The 16,615-nt window shown below is 52.5% G+C and overlaps 1 non-coding gene across 1 annotated transcript; it reads right to left on the bottom strand.

The window, feature by feature from the left end:
- Positions 1-11,223: 11,223 nt before the first annotated feature.
- TRNAI-UAU lies at positions 11,224-11,317 on the bottom strand. The gene is made up of 2 exons: positions 11,280-11,317; positions 11,224-11,259 (listed from the first exon to the last, which is right to left on the bottom strand). It is a non-coding gene; the product is annotated as a tRNA-Ile (tRNA).
- Positions 11,318-16,615: the final 5,298 nt, after the last annotated feature.

Below are 16,615 nucleotides of genomic sequence, written 5' to 3'. Positions count from 1 at the left end.
ATGAAGAAAGAGGTGGGCACAGCGGGTCTCAGGGGGGAAGAAGAGAGGTGCAAGCAGTGGGCTGGGCTGGGCAGGGGAGGGGCAGAGAGGTGTGGGTGGTGGGCAGGGCGGTTCTCAAGGGAGGGTGCAGAGAGGTGTGGGTGGTGGGCAGGGCAGGTCTCAGGGGAGGGGCAGAGAGGTGTGGGTGGTGGGCAGAGCAGGTCTCAGGGGAGGGGCAGAGAGGTGTGGGTGGTGAGCAGGGCAGTTCTCAGGGGAGGGTGCAGAGAGGTGTGGGTGGTGGGCAGAGCAGGTCTCAGGGGAGGGGCAGAGGTGTGGGTGGTGAGCAGGGCGCGTCTCAGGGGAGGGGCAGAGAGGTGTGGGTGGTGGGCCGGGCTGGTCTCAGGGGAGGGGCAGAGAGGTGTGGGTGGTGGGCAGAGCAGGTCTCAGGGGAGGGGCAGAGGTGTGGGTGGTGAGCAGGGCAGTTCTCAGGGGAGGGTGCAGAGAGGTGTGGGTGGTGGGCAGGGTGGGTCTCAGGGGAGGGGCAGAGAGGTGTGGGTGGTGGGCAGAGCAGGTCTCAGGGGAGGGGCAGAGAGGTGTGGGTGGTGGGCTGAGCAGGTCTCACGGGAGGGGCAGAGAGGTGGGGTGGTGGGCAGAGCAGGTCTCAGGGGAGGGGCAGAGAGGGGGGGGTGGTGGGCAGGGCAGGTCTCAGGGGAGGGGCAGAGAGGTGTGGGTGGTGGGCAGGGCGGGTCTCAGGGGAGGGGCAGAGAGGTGTGGGTGGTGGGCAGAGCAGGTCTCACGGGAGGGGCAGAGAGGTGCGGGTGGTGGGCAGGGCAGGTCTCAGGGGAGGGGCAGAGAGGTGGGTGGTGGGCAGGGTAGGTCTCAGGGGAGGGGCAGAGAGGTGGGTGGTGGGCAGAGCAGGTCTCAGGGGAGGGGCAGAGAGGTGTGGGTGGTGGGCAGGGCAGGTCTCGGGGAGGGGCAGAGAGGTGTGGGTGGTGGGCAGAGCAGGTCTCAGGGGAGGGGCAGAGAGGTGTGGGTGGTGGGCAGGGCAGGTCTCAGGGGAGGGGCAGAGAGGTGTGGGTGGTGGGCAGGGCGGGTCTCAGGGGAGGGGCAGAGAGGTGTGGGTGGTGGTCAGGGCGGGTCTCAGGGGAGGGTGCAGAGAGGTGTGGGTGGTGGGCAGAGCGGGTCTCAGGGGAGGGGCAGAGAGGTGTGGGTGGTGGGCAGGGCAGGTCTCAGGGGAGGGGCAGAGAGGTGTGGGTGGTGAGCAGGGCAGGTCTCAGGGGAGGGGCAGAGAGGTGTGGGTGGTGGGCAGACCTTGGGGCAGAGGGGTAGAGGCACGAGCATCAGGCAAGGAGGTCGCAGGGGAGGAGAGGAGCGAGCAACAGGTGGACTAGCTCTTAGGGAGCTTCCAGTGCTCATGCCCAGCCTCCCCACATGCAAGAGTGATGGGCCACCTGTTCTCTGGGTCTTCACTAACCAAACCCCTCCCCAAGCTCTGTTGATGGGAGAAGCCCTCCTGTTGACACAGCGCTATCTACACCGGGGCTGGGTTGATAGAACTGCATTGCTTGGGGGAGTGTAAATTTTTTACACCCCTAGTAATGTAGTTACACTGACCTAATTTTGTAGAATAGACCTGTCCAAAGAATCACACACACACCTTGGGAGCAAAACTTCACCTGCTCCTCTGCTTTACAGAATCCAAACATGAGCAACACTTGTCAGGCCCCTGTGGGGGTTGGCAGACAGTCAGGTGTGGGCAGACAGGAGGCTTTAAAGAACAGCAGGCACCATGGTGTAGCTGGTTAAAGCACCTGTTTTGTAAACAGGAGATCCTTGGTTTAACTCCCAGTGGTGCTTTGGGGAGTGGCTTTTGGGGCACCTGGCATTGGCTACTGTCAGAAGACAAGATTCAGAGCTAGGTGGACCAATGGTCTATCCCAGAGTGGCTATTCCTATGGTTTAAATTACAGGCACTGATAACAGAGTTACAGAAAGTTAGGGAGTTAAGAGCAGACAGACTAATGGAGAAATGCCATGAGTCCAAGGTAATACTTCACTGCGGTTTTACCATTTCCACTTGATAAACTCCCTCCCAACCTTCTGGGCTCCTAGAACAGGGTACAGAGTCTGAGCTGAGACACAGACACTGCAACTTTATCCAGACCAAGCTGCAGGATCCTGATTAATATGACACGGGCCAGCTGTGTGTGTTTCATTGCACTGGAGACGTAGCCTAACATTATGTCTACACTGTGATTAACACACCCAGGGCACCTGTCTCAAAGCCCGGGTCAGCTGACTCAGGCTTATGGGGCTTGGGCTGCAAGACTATAAAATTACAATGCAGACAAATGGGCTTGAGCCCAACCTCTGAGACCCCACGAGGGGTGAGGGTTTCTGAACCCAGGCTTCAGTGTGAACACAAATATCTGCACCACAGTTTTGAGCCCCACAGCTTTAACTCCATGAGCCCAAGTCAGATGACCCAGGCCAGCCCTACTGCCATCTTTATCCCAGGAGAGATGGACTCTAAGGGTACGTCTCCATTGCAATGTAAGCCCAGGTGTGGCACGCTGTGCTCAAAGCAGCACCTGGAAGCCCCATATTCACCACTCTCATATAATGATGACATGGTTTGTACAAAGTCTGCCTGGTGAGGTATCATTTCAAAAGTCTTGATCTGTTGAACATTAATATCATGTTGGATTGTGTGTGCTCGCATTGGTTGGGAAGTTATGAAGTTTTGCTCTGTGTGCGTTACTGAGATATGTTATGAGGTTGGGAAATGCCCCCCACCAGCCTTTCAGGTGTGACAATGGAGGAGCCAGACTCGCTGCTGGCCCATTGAAGGGATCCACACTCCCAAGGACTATCCCAGGAACCGTGTACAATGCAGACTTCTCCGAGATAGCACAGCAACAATGGACACTGCTTTACTCACATCGTAGCAAAGGAGCTTCCTAGCAAGTTGGAAGAAACTATGAAAGAGGGGAAGAGACATCATGACTTGGTCTCTCTTCCCCACAACTCAGCAGCTGGAAACACACCTGGAGGACAAAGACTGAACTGAACTGATTCAGAAATCAGAAGAGAATAATAACAATAATACTTTCAAACCGAATTCCCCAACCAGAATAGTATTGGTTTTTCAGCAGAAAATTTTCAGTTTGGGGAATTTTGTTTTCTCAGTCAGACCTTCCCAAGGGAAGCAGGGAGAAAATGTTGGAGTTGCCTCCTTCAGAACAGCTTGGCCTAGACACTAGCTCTGGTTCACTGCTCTGGCCTTGCTCGGGTTGAGGGTATTTTAATAATTTGGGCAGGTCCCAGGGTGTTTGGGGGAGATGATGAGGATGTTCCCTTTTGAGATAAAAACTAAGAAATACAGCACTAGACAATTTCTTTTTTTAAGAAATCTGGGATTTAGACATTTTATTTAAAGCAAGGGAGTTGTGAGTTTCTGAGAAGGTTTTTGTTTGCAAGAAGCAACATTGTTTGATCTGTCATTGTACCAAAAGGGGAGATGGGTGTCTACAAAGGAGATGTGAAGACTGAATGCATCTAACGAGGATGGGATTCAAATCCATGCGTGCAGAGAACAATGGATTAGCAGTCCATCACCTTAACCACTCAGCCACCTCATCACAGCTGTTAAAAAAGAGACAGGAGGAGAAATCTAAGGCCAGCAGAGATAGGGACAATAAGGAGTTTTTAAATACTAAGTGGAAGCAGGGGCTGAATGAGCTCCCCCCTCACATCTAGTGAGGAGATGGGGGAAAGACTTCAGGAACAGACCGTGTTTGCACAGACACACCTACTCTGCCTAGGTATGCAGCATGATGGGGCCGCTTTCCCAAAATGACCAGTTTTGGCTGGTGGTGGGTTACAAATCACTTTAGGAGTGAATAGAATGAAATGTTATTATCCTTCCTCCATGCGTGAAGGGCAGCAGAACATACCTAGACTGTCCTGATGGAGGGCTGGGTGGGTGAGGAATAGCTTTTATTGGACTTTGTAGAAGTGATTGAGGACATCACCCTAAACCAGTGGTCCCCAAACATTTCACACTGTGCCCTCTTAGCCATGGCTGTGGCCCCTCGGAAGCTGCGGTCAAGAACCGAGGCTGGGAGTGGGGCTGTTGCTTGCTGGGGAGAGGGGTGCAGACAGGGGTAAGGGGGTCGAGGCCGAGCTGGGAGCCAGAGGCCCAGGCTGAGGGTGGGGTTGGGGAAGAGCTGGGGCAGAGTGGGGTTGAGTGCTGCTCCCTCCATGGGGGCTGGCTCAGGCCCTGAGGTGCCCCCATGAATGTTCCTCTGTGTCCCCCTAGGAGTCATGCCCCACATTTTGGGAACCACTGAACCCTACTCGCTAAGCAGGGGCTAGTGATGCCAAAGCCCAGGGAAAGGGAGAACAAGTGCGGGGCCCCCAGCACTGGAGCCATGTGAAGGGGCTGCAGGAGAGGGGCAATGGCTGGTGGCCCAGGGAGTTAAGGGCAAAGGGGGCAGGAGTTAGGGGTGAAGGAGGTGCAAGGGTTGGGAGTGCAGGAGCTAGCGGTAAAGGGGGAGTGGGGATCGTCCAGGGGCAATGGGGAAGTGCCAAAGTACAAGCTTTGCCCAGGGCACCATTTTCCCTAATGCTGGTCTGAGCAAACAATTGGAAATGACCCTTCAGTGAGACCAGAACCATCGTGTAGAAAAGCCCCTTTGTTAAGTGGTGGTGGCTGAGTGTTTAGGGAGATGGGTTAGAAAACAACAGGTGTCTTTCTGTGGAGGTTTGATTTTTGCCTGCTGGGCAAGGCTGGTGTGTGGTGTCTCCGTGGATGTACTTCCAGTGTCTGATCACCCACAGTGCCACAGGGAGCCAAGTCTAGACATATCCAGAGGCTCTATGCCAGGGTTTCTCAAACTTCCTTTCACCGCAATCCCCTTCTGCCAAAAAACTTACTACATGGCCCTGGAAAGAGGGACCAAGCCCCTCCACACTGGGCAGAGGCAGGGGAGACAAAGCCTGAGCCCTGCCCCAGGTAGGGGAGGGCAAAACCAGAGCTTGAGGGATTCAGCCCTGGGTGGTGGGGCTCAGACTTTTGGCTTCAGCCCCAGGCACCAACAAGTCTAATGCCAGCCCTGGTGACCCCATTAAAACAGGGTCACATCCCACTTTGGGGTCCTGACCCACAGTTTGAGAACCACTGCTCTATGCTGAGGGGAGAGAGTTTTCCTGTGGGTGCAGTTATGCCACTTTGGAAGTGGTGGCAGCGATGTCAGTGGGAGAAGCTATATCGGTGGGTGTGCAAGCTGTGGTGTTTACCACATTTAAGAAGTTTAATCAAACCCCATTTTCTAAAACCACCTGTGGTCTGGGAATGGCAAAGGAGCTCGATGAATCAGGGTTTGTCCTTCAAAGTCCTGGAAATCACGATTCCCTACTCAGGTCATTGTGGGGGTATAGCTCAGTGGTAGAGTGCTTGACTGCAGCTCAAGTGATCCTCAAGTGGTCAGATTAGGTGCTCTAATCGTCTCTTCTGGCCATAAAGTTGACTAATTTCTGAAAAACTGAGTGTAGCATTGGGAGCAGCATCTGATGTTTTCCTGTCTAGCCGGCTTGCTGCTAGACCGAACGCTCCTTGAGTGGGGTGATCCACAGGGAGTAGCTCAAACCTCCAAAGTGCCTGGCCAGGGGCAGGAGATTAGCACAGCAAGGGAGGGGTGTGGCAGTGACATCACAAAGGCCTTTTGCAGGACCTCAGACTATTGGTCAAAGGTGGTGGGGAGATGGTGACCTCACAGAGAGATGCTGACATCAGGCAGGCAGGACAGGGGCGAGGGGCCAGGGAAACCTCAGAGACCCCTGCGGCTTTGCTTCAGCAAGTCTCCTTCTCCAGGTCTCTCTTTGAGGACTGAGAGAGTATTCGGGTTCACAGACGTGAGCACCAGGAGGAACCTCTTTCGAGTTTTCTCCTTCCCTTTTGGTGATTTTACTAGAAAACAGCCATCCCTGTTTAGAAGGTAAGAGCCTCCTCGAGGTTTGAAACCTGTTCGGTCTGATCCATCAGGTGACAGTTGAATTCTAGGCATGGAAAACACGAGCTTAAGGAGGCAGAATTTTATTTCACACTTGGGATTTTGTCCCATAGAATCAGTGGGGACATTAAGGTTTGTCCTTTTTGTTTCACCTTTTCCTCCATCCATCCCTCCCTCCTTTCTCTTCGTCTCTTGCTTCTTTTGTCCTTTCTCCTGTTCCTCTCCCAACAGCAGGAGCGGTGTGTGTGTGTGTTGCAGGGGAGTGCTCTGCAGCTCCCACTCTGGGAGGTCGACCCAAAAATGTGGGGCTGAAATAGTGCTCGGGCAGTGATCCCCACCGGTGACCTGGGCCATCCTTTGGGCTCTCTGGTGAGAACCCTCAGCCTCCCGTCCTCTGTCTCTACCCTGATTAGCTGAGTAGGGGGTTATTGACAGGGAGGAGACTCAGGTCCTTGTTGTTCTCTTTTAAGACCAAGGAAATAAGTCATAACCAGTTCTATGTTTGATGAATTTTGCTGCTTCGCTGCATTAATGGTCTCTGAGCAGTTCATGATTCTCTCTAACATTGCAGTTCTCCTCAAATACTTGCTGAATAATTACTGTGCACTGTTGTTGGTCTGGAGCTCATCTGAGAGCACTTTATTCAGGTCATTCAATGTCTGAAATTCAAGATCTGATGGTTAGTTTGAAAATCAGGGCTCTTGTGTCCTACTCCCAACTCTTCCACTGACTGGCTGTGTGACCTAAGACAAGTCAATTCTCCTTTCTCAGCCTTAGCTTCTCCCTCTATCAAGTAGGGATATTAATGATCCGCTCCTACCAGGGCCGGCTCCAGGCCCCAACACGCCAAGCACATGCTTGGGGCGGCATGCCGCAGGGGGCGCTCCACTGGTTGGTGGGAGGGCGGCAGGCGGCTCCAGTGGACCTCCCGCAGGCGTGCCTGCGGATGCTCCACCGGAGCCGCGGGACCAGCGGACCCTCCGCAGGCACGTCTGCAGGAGGTCCACCAGAGCCGTGGGACCGGCGACCGCCAGAGCGCCCCCCGCGGAGTGCTGCCATGCTAGGGGTGGCGAAATTCCTAGAGCCACCCCTGGCTCCTACCTACCTCATGGTAGGTGGAGGCAGGGCCGGCTCTAGGTTTTTTGCCTCCCTAAGCTAAAAAAAATTTTGTCTGCCCCCCCATCCCCTTGCTGCCTGAGCCCTGGGCTCTCCCCTCCCCACACCTGCACCCCCTGCCTCCCCAGCTCTGGGCTTCCCACCACTTGCACCCCCCTGCTGCCCCAGCCCTGGGCTCTACCCCCTGATCCTCACCTCCCTGCCACCCCAGACCTGGGCTCTCCCCCCCCACACACGCTGTGCTGCCCCAGCTCTCGACTCTCCCCTTCCCCCCTACCTGGGCTCTCCCCCACCCACACACCCCCTGCTGCCCCAGCCCTGGGCTTCTCCCCCCACTTGCACCCTCCTTCCGCCCCAGCCCTGGGTCACTGGTAACTTGCTCCCAGTTTAATAGAATAGAAAAAAGAGACGATTGAATGTGTAACAGGGAGTTTGGTAAATCTTGGTTATTTTATTTTTGCAACAGGCTCCTGTCCACCTCCAGTAGAGTTTTCAGTCCCAATGGCAACTTACTTACCAAATGTAATGCAGACTAGTCCATGCCTCCCACGTGGATGTGGTTCTTGTTCTTCTGCACATTGTAGCCCATGGAGGCCAAGGACCTGCAAATGTCTCTTCATGTGCCTTTGTTTCATTGATGAAAACATAAACTAGACACTTAGAGGATTGGAACTGATTTCATTGGAGAGACATGTTTGCTAGGTTTTTATGCATTTGCACAGGAAAGTGGGGAGTGTTCTCATTCATTTCAGGCCTTGCTAGTCAGTGCAGCTCCTGAACATAATGGATATGCAATTATTTTTGTTGAAGTGCCAGGCATTTAAGGGAGTACTTAGATTTGAACTGAGGAGTACTTGATCTACAGTCAAACACGCTACCACTGAGCTATACCCACTGACAATTACATTGGCAAGTCAGTGATCTTAAGGATCACTGACTTGCCAATGCCAATGTCCTTCACCAACATTCCTTAGGGCATTGGGTGTTTCATGTCCTGCCTCAATTTCACACAGAGACACAATTTCCTTTGCACACATCCGTGAACAAGGTGATCTGTTGCCAAGAAGGCTAATGGCATTTTGGGTTGTATAAGTAGGGGCATTTCCAGCAGATCAAGGGATGTGATCATTCCCCTCTACTCAGCACTGGTGAGGCCTCATTTGGAGTACTGTGTCCAGTTTTGGGCCCCACACTACAAGAAGGATGTGGATAAATTGGAGAGAGTCCAGTGGAGGGCAACAAAAATGATTAGGGGGCTGGAGCACATGACTTATGAGGAGAGGCTGAGGGAACTGGGATTGTTTAGTCTGCAGAAGAGAAGAATGAGGGGGGATTTGATAGCTGCTTTCAACTACCTGAAAGGGGTTCCAAAGAGGATGGATCTAGACTGTTCTCAGTGGTAGAAGATGACAGAACAAGGAGTAATGGTCTCAAGTTGCAGAGGGGGAGGTTTAGGCTGGATATTAGGAAAAACTTTTTCACTAGTAGGGTGGTGAAGAACTGGAATGGGTTACCTAGGGAGGTAGTGGAATCTCCTTCCTTAGAGGTTTTTAAGGTCAGGCTTGACAAAGCCCTGGCTGGGATGATTTAGTTGGGTTTGGTCCTGCTTTGAGCAGGGGGTTGGACTAGATGACCTCCTGAGGTCCCTTCCAACCCTGAGATTCTATGATTCTAACAGCAAAACCTCCCTGTGTGTCTGGTCTGAGCCAGGGCATTCGATTCCAGTGAACCCTTCTCTCCTGCAATGCGATGGTCAGACAGAGGGGACGTGGCACCTGCATCCCTGCCAGGGAGATATTGGCTCGGCTCTTTCTTTCTGCTGCTGGTGTTAGTCCATGAAACATCAAGGGTGGAATGCAATGCTGAGTTCATCCACCAGCCCCCTGAAAAAATTTCAGTGACCCAGAGAAATCCTGCCGCCTGCTATTGGAACGATGTGCTGGAGATTTGAATGGGAAAGGGACTGTCTGAATTGTCAGAGTGGAGAATGAACAACAATCCACAGCAATGTCATTAACACAAACACACTCTCATCCTACTCCAGCCGGAAGAGAAATGGGCAGGAATTCTCGCTGTTCACCCAAGGACACACACTGATGCGCAGCCGTGAGTGTGCTGGGGAAGCTGGTCTGGGCAAACAATTTGAAGTGACAATTCAGTGAGAACAGAATCATCATGTAATGACACAGGTGTACATCAAGTAGCTGTGACCGAGTGGTTAAAGTGATGGACTAGAAATCTTTTGGGGTCTCACCGCACAGGTTTAAATCCTGCTAACTACACAAGTGCTGCACTGTTGTTACTATTACTGTAGACTTAGTGTCTGAGCATCCAGAGTGCAAACTGGAGCCAGATCTATTTTCACTCTGTCTACACTTAAAGTGCTGCTGTGGCACTGCTCTAGCACTATGGAGTAGACAGTGAGTGGAGAGGTTTTCCCATCCATGTAATAGCTACATGGACATAACAATTCTTCCTTTTCTTTAGCACTATCTAACCAGGGCTTAGGTCACCTTAACTATGTGTGTGTGGGGGGGGGTTCACACCCTGAGAGACGTCGCTCTGCCAGTGAAGTACCCAGCGTACAGCAGCCTTTAGATCCCTCTTGGTATTTCAATGCAGCCACTGACCTGTGATAAGAAAACATCAGCTCACAAACACAGAGACTGAATTCCCCACATTTAATCTCGCTGCACTTTCCAGAAAGTCACAAAATTCAATTCATTCTTGCTAGGACAGAGAAAAAATAAGTGACACTAAGTTTTTGGCTTGGTTAAATAAAATTAAGTGTTTAATTAATATAGTAAAAATATGTCCTGATTCCTCTAACTAACACCACAGCGTGAAATAGGAACAGAGACGAAGCTGGTCAGTGATGACTAATTTTGCAAATGATCTTCCCATTATTAATTTCCACGCTGCCCCCATTTGAGGTCTGGGCATCGCCAGTGTCATTGCTCTGCATTCACCTTCCCCTTAGAATTGTTATCGGACATTCGCCTTCCTCTGCAGCAGGGGCTCGGGTCACTTGCTGGAGGATTCCCTGCACCTTGAGGTCTTAAAGCCACGATTTGAGGACTTCAATAACTCAGACATAGGTCAGGGGTTTGTTACAGGAGTGGGTGGGTGAGATTCTGTGGCCTGCATTGTGCAGGAGGTCAGACTAGATGATCATAATGGTCCCTTCCGACCTTAAGTCTATGAATCTATTCCCAAATTTGGAAAATTGTGCAGTTCAGAATGTGAATAGTGACCCCGTCTCCTTCCTGCACCTGCTCTACATTGCTCCACAGCAGCTTCTCCCCCTGCAGAGTCACTCCAGCACGGCAGTGCAGCCGCCCAGGGTTCAGCAGAGGCCCCTGGCAAGGACCGTGGGTGCAGCTAACAGCCCGGTGTGCCTGGCCGTGAGGCAGCTGTAAAAAAGCAACTCCCGCCCCCCACACAAGTACAGAGACTGAATTCCCCAACTTTAACATCATGACCCCCTGTACAAAGCCACACGTGTCAGTTGTATTTTCACAGGGAGATGCAAATATCAAGTGACACCAATTTTTAAGTTGAGTAAATAAAGTTGAGGAGATAGTTTTTAACCTCCCAAAAATATACTAAAGATCCCTCAGCATAACACCTGAAGGTGAAATATGAACAGAGACAAACCTTGTCAGCAAAGGCTCATTTCCCAAACGATCCTCAAAATGTTACTAATTCCCACCCCTCCTCCACAGGAGCTCTGTGCAGTGTAACTGTTCTGCAGGCAGCTTCCCATTCAATGCTGTTGTGGGACATTCCCAGGCCTGGAAATGTACCAACGACAGAATTTGAAGAGCAAACCTGGCTCCCCGCACCAGGCGGGATTTGAGTGTTTTGTCCCTGTCACTTAGTGTTTGTCAATAGTACAGACGCCAGGGGCAGGACTCCAGGCTCTGCTTGAGGGATCCTGGCACAGGGGCAGGGGGGGGAGAAAGGATTGTAGCTCCTGACCTGTGCTCTGGAGAGGAGGTAATAAGTGAAGGGGGCATTATTGACTCCTCCCCTCCTCAGTGTCCCAGGGCTGGAATTCTACATTCCACAGGGTCAAATGAGGGGGTGATGCCACTTGGTTAATGAAAACCAGTGCTCCAGGTGAGGCTTGAACTCACAACCTCAGCATAGCTCCTCTCAGCACTGCCCTATAAGTACTGTGCGCTAACCAATTGCGCCACTGGAGCAACTGCTAGCTATCACTCTCTGAGACCTGCTAGGCTGATAAAGGCAATGGGTGACCCCAAAACTGAGCTGAGAGCAGATAGTAACAAGTGTTGGTACTTGGGGGGGTGGATTCTTCTTAAGGGTTCCAGGCCCCATATCACCCTTTTGTTCTTCCCTGTGTAATAACAGAGCTGGTTCAGACTCAATGGAGAGTCTTGCTGCAGACCAACAGAGCTGAAATCACTGAGAACCAGCTCTAAGCATTAGTCCTGCTTTGGGACAGTGTCTCTCATGCAACAAACTGCCCAGTCTGCGCTAGCAGTGAGGCTCCCTCACTAACAGCTGAAATCAGGGAGAGCTGTGTGACGTGCAGGGCCCCAGGGGTGCCTGAACAGGGGGGAACAACACCCCAGGGCTTTTAAAAATGGGAGGGCTCTGCCTTGCCACTTTGTAATGACCGTAAGGGCGAGTGAGGGGACGGAGAGCAGTGAGCGGGAAGTTGGGTCTGGGGGGAAGAGGCAGCGTAGGAGCGGGGCCTTGGGGAGAAGGGGTGGGGCAGGGGCGTGGCCTCAAGTGGAAGGGGTGGGGCTACTGTTCAGGCTCTGGTGGCCGCTCCTTTTAGGGAGCCTGTTCCACTCCTGGTGGGACCACAAGACGTCCCAGAGCAGAGAGGGTGGCCAGCAGAGCGGTAACAGGGTGGAACGGCAAGTGGCCGGCAATGTGGCCAGACAGCGGAGGGAGAAAGGGGCTTTCCCCCCAGGAGGTGAGAGGTGAACTCTGGGTTTTCATTGACCCAGGACAGCAGCTGTGGGTGAGGTGCAGTGAAGGGAGGGGCACATCCACAGAGCTTCTGGTGTCTGGATTTAGGAGCCTGAGGCAAAAGGCCACTGCCCAGCGCACTGTGGTTGGGTGTTTTGCTCATAGTGGTGTGATATGAATCCTGATTGTGGTGTTTTCCCAAGTTAAAACAAGGTGATTTTCCTCCTTTTTCTTAAAGTTTCTTTTCTACACTCAGTGCGTGTGAGTGGGGAAAGTATCGCCTCTTAGAGGCACCCAGTGGCCAGGGTTAGTTTCCCCAGGTTACTGGGTGGGGGCTTAAGCAGATTGTGTGTTGTATTGTTGAAGGGGAGCCCCAAGCACCCAAACAGGGAATTGTAACTTCAACCTTCAGAGTAAGAGCCAGAGGTGCTGCCAGCTGAGCTAGCCAGGCCGCCTAAACGTATTAACCCCTTTCACCGCAAGAGCAAACACACCGGGTACTTCTGTGCTTCTCAGCAGCTGGGAAAGAGCCTCTTGGGGGGAAATATCTCCTGCCCCACTGCCAAAAGGAGCCCCCTGAGTGGGAATGGTCAGAGACCCCACCTGCTTTCCAACCACCTTGTGATGCTGGCCGGTCACAGAACGAATGCTGGTCTGTGGGTGGCCTTCAGTGGGGGTTCGGCATGGCAGGGAGCAGCCTGGCCTGGTGTCTCTGTCACTGTCTGCTGGCCACGCATAGGCATGGTCCTCCCCTCCTCTTGCCCTGCCCTCGGCTGCTCTGTGGCTTTTAAGCCTTCCCTTGGAGCTGTCAGCACCAGCCGCCTCTGCTCCAGGTGCCCAGAGGAGGAGAGGTGTGCTGGGCTCCGGCCTGGGAATCTTCCGCCCTCCTGCCTAGCCCTGACTATGAAGCCTGGCCCTGACACTCCTTCCTTTAAATGCCATGTGGACAAGAGGAATTGTGTGGCAGCTGCAGGGAGCAAAGTTGTGGACATCAGGTGTAGCAGCGAGAAACAACCATATGGTCAACCCACAGGACTCTCTAGCCAGACTGTTAAGTTCTAGGACCCCAACCTATAGCCGCCAGCCCATTGAACCAGCCAGACCAAAGACCTATCTGCAGTGGGCATCAGTCACCCAGCAGGAGGGAAAAACCTCACTCTACTTCACCCTGAGAGAGGGTAGCCAAACACATTTGAGCTCCAGGGCTTTGCAGCAAAAGCACATGTCACCAGAACATCCCACTGAGATTTGAACTCAGATTCCAGGACTCAGAGTCCTGAGGGCTGCCCATTACACCATGGGAGCTGCTGCTTTTTCATTTTCTAGACCCCTGTGACTCTCAGCTGGCTGGCTGGCTTCCACTCTACACTTATTGCTTCCCACCAGCGGCTTCCTCTCTCCTCCTCCAGCGACTGTGGTCCTGCACTACCAGATCCGCAGGTCCTGCCCTGAGTCCCTGCATCCCCCTGCTTTGTCTCCATTCCCTGCAGGCTTTCTTTGTCCCAAGGACACTGTATCCAGCATGTGGCATAGAAGAACCCTAAAGTTCTGTCCATAGGCAGGTCCCTGCATACCTTGCTGAGTCACAAGGCATATCTGCCTTCTCTCAATGGGTCAATTGTGTAGCGTTGGGAGCAGCGTCTGATGTTTTCCTGTCTAACCGGCCGGCTTCCTATGGGATCTATCCCTGGCTCTGGGAGCGGAGGGGGGTCTAGAGGTGAGAGCAGGGGGACTGGGAGCCAGGACTCCTGGGTTCCATAGTAGCGGCTGCTTTTTCCTGTGTCTCCCTCCCTACAGATCCAAGCCTAGCCCCCCTAGCAGAATCTGACTGGGGGAGGGGGTTGCCCTGCCACTCCAGACTCGTGATTCGAACCCCTCCCCCCATGGGCTCTGACATCATGGAATCTCCCGCTCCCCAAGTCAGAAAGTAGGAGCCCCTCCCCGCATGCGGAGGAAGCTGGTGAGTCTCTTGGGGGTCTCTGGCGGAGGTGACAGCACCCACCAGACACCCACTCATGGTTGCAAGGAGACCCCCCCTGCACCCTCCTGCACAGCCCCCTGCGACGAGGGGCCGGGGGCGCCCAGCCAGGGTCAGGAGGTGAGATGGGGTCGCAGTTGCAGGAAGGGGGCAGAGCTGGGGGTGGTGCCAGGTCTGGTGCTGGCTACACGGGGAAAAACCACACTGCTCCCCCGCAACACACACACACACACACACCCCTCCTGGTGTTGGGAGGGGAATAGGTGAAAGGACAAAAGAAGCAAGAGACAAAGAGAAAGGAGGGAGGGATGGATGGAGGAAAAGGTGAAACCAAAAGGACAAACCCTAATGTCCCCAGTGATTCTATGGGACAAAATCCCAGGTGCAGAATAAAATTCTGCCTCCTTAAGCTCGTGTTTTCCATGCCTAGAATTCAACTGTCAACAGATGGATCAGACTGAACAGGTTTCAAACCTCGAGGAGGCTCTTACCTTCTAAACAGGGACAGCTGTTTTCTAGTAAAATCAGGCAAAGGGAAGGAGAAAACTCAAAAGAGGTTCCTCCTGGCACTCACGTCCGTAAATCCGAATACTCTATCAGTCCTCAAAGAGAGACCTGGAGAAGGAGACTTGCTGAAGCAAAGCCACAGGGGTCTCTGAGGTTTCCCTGGCCCCTCGCCCCTGTCCTGCCTGCCTGATGTCAGCATCTCTCTTTGAGGTCACCACCTCCCCACCACCTTTGACCAATAGTCTGAGGTCCTGCAAAAGGCCTTTGTGATGTCACTGCCACACCCCTCCCTTGCTGTGCTAATGTCCTGCCCCTGGCCAGGCACTTTGGAGGTTTGAGCTACTCCCTGTGGATCACCCAATTAAGGACCATCAGCTATACAATCGACCCATTGAGAGAAGGCAGATACACCTTGTGACTCAGCAAGGTATGCAGGGACCTGTCTATGGACAGAACTCAGGTTTTTCTATGCCACGTGCTGGATAGAGTGTCCTTGAGACAAAGAAAGCAAAGACCACATGGCAAGAGACTATAAAATGCTGATGCCTCGTCTCCATCTTGTCTTCAATCCTGCTTCATATCTCTGGAGGGACTTTGCTACAATCTGAAGCTCTGTACAAAGGACTGAATGACCCATCCCAGCTGTTGATGTACTCCAGAGACTTGATTTGAACCTGCAGTTTATTCCATCACTGCAACAAGCCTGAACCAAGAACTTTGCCATTACTGGATGTGAAGGGTTAAAATCCATGTGCATTTTGTATAACAACCTGGTCTTTGGATTGTGCCAGCTCTTTTCCAGACCCAAAGTCCAGAGTATGGTCAAGGGACCAGAGGCCTAGGAAATCGTGACCAGCTAAGAGAAAGCTGGGTAACCAGAAAGCCTTGCTTGCTAAGATAGGTGTTGGAGCTAAGAACTAAAGAATTGTGTCTTATTCAGAGTTGCAGATTGAACAAAGAATCCCTGTTCCTATTGTGTTAGTCTCTTCTGTAGGGAGACGTTCTTCCCACAGATCCAACCTTGAGTTTATGAGAAGTTGGCACATGTCAGTATAAGATATGGCATCCTTCCACCTCCCTTCCCAGGGACCAATGCCTGCCTTAAGACACACAGAAAACAACCTTTATTGCCATATACTTTCACTGGTTCTTTGCTTTAACCCCTAGGAATGTGCCTGTTGGACAATCAAAGGAGTTGCTCCATTCCTATGGACCCCAAATCAGAATTCAACATAGATATTTTATACTACTAACAGTTTATCAAAGTATTCATTAAATGTTAACTTGCTAATTTGAGACCATGGGCGGAGATGTTATATAGCCTGTTAACCACTGGCTAATGTGCTTATCTTGTCTTGCTGGCAAACCTATCCCGGGGTGTGGAACTTTCATTCTGGGCTGTGACTATAAGCAGAAGAGTGACACCTAAGGGCTGTTGCTGCTGCCCAATATGGGGCTAAACTTATGATGGCAGGATTAAGAGTTTCACACTCTACCAACTGGGTTAGCCGGATTTGAAGTCAGTCAATTGCCCAGTCGCAGTGTAGAAGGAGCCCTGAGGGCATTTATTTCTGGAGCTGAGGTTCCCTGTCTGACATTTGCCTTCTTTCCTGGTTTGTTATGTCTCCAGCGAGCAAACCGGAGCTGTCACAAGGCTGGTTAGATGCTGGTCTCTAGCCCAGAGAGCTGGGGTTGATTTAGCATGCTGTCGCCATCAGCTGGTCAGAGTAACCAGGATGGGAGGGTGGAATTTAGGATTCTCCCACCAGTGGGAGGTGCTGTTGGACTCACCTAATGGGGGCGAGTCTGAAAAAGTTTCTCGGCTCCCAGAGAGGGGGAAGACAAGCTGGTTCCACACACACATTTTCACAGGGAATCAGGTCCCCTGGGGAAAAACTCAAAAGAAGCCCAGGCCCAGGAGTGTCAGAGAAGGGAATCGCTGTTTGCCTTAAGAGGTGGGTGAGGGAAACCTGCAAGTCCTTAGATCTCTCCAGCACCTGATAGAACCATTTGTGGGGAAGGGCTGGGGAAGCCGAGGAGGACAAGGAGACGGGAAAAGGGCTTGCAGCTGTTG

Source organism: Mauremys mutica, unplaced genomic scaffold, assembly GCF_020497125.1.
Source record: "Mauremys mutica isolate MM-2020 ecotype Southern unplaced genomic scaffold, ASM2049712v1 Super-Scaffold_100355, whole genome shotgun sequence".
NCBI classification, from domain to species: domain Eukaryota; kingdom Metazoa; phylum Chordata; order Testudines; family Geoemydidae; genus Mauremys; species Mauremys mutica.
Note: the sequence above shows the minus strand (reverse complement) of the source record. Positions and strands in the feature narration are given on the sequence as shown.